At 42.5% G+C, this 1,874-nt stretch overlaps 1 protein-coding gene across 1 annotated transcript in view; it reads left to right on the plus strand.

Moving 5' to 3' along the window:
• The window catches only part of RNASET2 (ribonuclease T2), a 27,467-nt gene that overhangs the window by 20,973 nt on the left and 4,620 nt on the right, over positions 1-1,874 (plus strand). The window lies entirely within an intron of this gene.

A 1,874-nucleotide genomic window follows, 5' to 3' on the forward strand; every position in this document is an offset into this window, starting at 1 on the left:
TCAGTGGCTGCAGGCAGCTCTCTGCTGGCCTTTCAAACAACCCTGATGTGACACTCTTGCTTTGTCCTAGGGGCTGATTCCTCCTCATGGTTCCAAAGATACAAAATCTGGATGGGAATGTTGTGGCTTGTCCAAGCACTGTATGTACACATTCTGGCTGCAGGTGAATGCCAGAAGGCCAGAGTCCTTTCCTCATCAGTGCTTGGTTTGGGTGGGAGAATGTTTGACTCGGATTTGTTGACCATGCATTGTCTCTCTGTGTAAGACGACAGTATCTGAGAGAGGAAATAAGTTCTTTTTTTATCTAGACACATATCTTAAATAAAAAAATTTAAAAAATCCTGTTCACCTTCTGTCAGTGTCTTGTCCAAGCAATCTCCTAACAAAGTCTCATTCAGTTTGCATATGCACAAAGGAAATGTCTTTCTCCTACCCCCCCTCCTATTTTTGTAGGTGTCTTGTAAAACTTAATGAGGTTTTTCTAGACACAGTGCTTAAGAGCATGTCATATGTAGTGTTAAAATTAATAATGTCTGATAAGTCAATTGCCTAAGTAGCTGTGATGGTGCGACGAAAACATTTTACAGATGGCACAGTGACCGATTATGTGACTCTATATCAGCATGTGTAACACCGAAAAAGAGTAGAGACTGAAGCATGTTGAAATTAATTGCTCAGAGCATATTCTCCATTGTAAAAATGAACATAATTAATTTAATCTTTACTGAAAAGAGTAAAGACTACTAAAGTTCTCATTGTACTTCATTTATACTTGAATGAGGAAAAAGTAGCGTTAGTGATTAAAAGATTGTTTCCAAACAGGAAATTATTAAAAAGAGGACATCATGCAGGCTCCTGTAAGAATAACAGAACATCATTGATTTCATTGGCCTCCTTATATCCACTGTTAAATGACTATGACAAACAGATAGACCTTTAGTCAACTGGGTTAAATCTTCCCTGTGCAGAACTTGACCTTGGAAGGGTTGGGCATTATCAGCACTCATGGATTAAATCCTGTGAAATGCTGAACATTCCCACTCCTTACGGAAGAAGCTGGGACTTAGAGACTCGGCACCTATTGGGTCCTGAGTCTTGTTGTCGGCTTTGAAGTGTGGACTTCCCTTAGGACTGAATCTAAAGGAAGGGGGTATATAGGCTAGAGGTTCGTGAGAGTTACCTTGTTTCTCTTATGTGAACAACCTTTCCTCTTCAAAAACTTATTCATTAGGAAACGTTTCTGCCCTGATGTTGATCCAGATCGATGCACCATGTCCCTCTCCCAGTATGCTGTGCACCTCCCACCCCAGCAAGCCCACCCTGTGTTAGAACATGAGGGTGCCTAGAGCAACCTCACAAGTCTGCCTCCATTCCCTCCCGGTGGCCAGAGCAGAGTGGTATGGCTCAAGGCAGGGGAAAGGGGGCAATTAAACTGCATGCCCTACCTGGCACTCAATGGAGCATTCTGAACGTCCAGCAAATAACAGTAATATTGCCCTTTCCCCTAGCTGTGTCTGAAGACTAGACTCTCCCAGCTCCTCAGATTAAGGTGGGCGAGAGGGTTCTTCCTGACCCTGCTGAGTTGGATGGGAAGTGGCCTTCAGAAAAGGGGAACGTTTCCTAGGCCAGGCGAAGGATGGAAGACAAATTTCCCTTGCTCCCCATTGCTGTAATGCTTGCCAAGTTCTCACTAAGATTATCTGTTTACCTGATGATTATGAAGTTATGTTTGCATACAAGAACCATGGAAAAATGTTTTATCTTTGTTTCAGTTGTCTCCTGAAAGCTGGGATAAAGCCAAGCAGTTCATATTACCAGGTAAGAGGCAATCTTTTATAAAACAAAATCATGTGCGTGTACTTTTCTTCAGCAGG

Source organism: Pygoscelis adeliae, unplaced genomic scaffold, assembly GCF_000699105.1.
Source record: "Pygoscelis adeliae isolate BGI_AS28 unplaced genomic scaffold, ASM69910v1 Scaffold77, whole genome shotgun sequence".
Classification (NCBI taxonomy): domain Eukaryota; kingdom Metazoa; phylum Chordata; class Aves; order Sphenisciformes; family Spheniscidae; genus Pygoscelis; species Pygoscelis adeliae.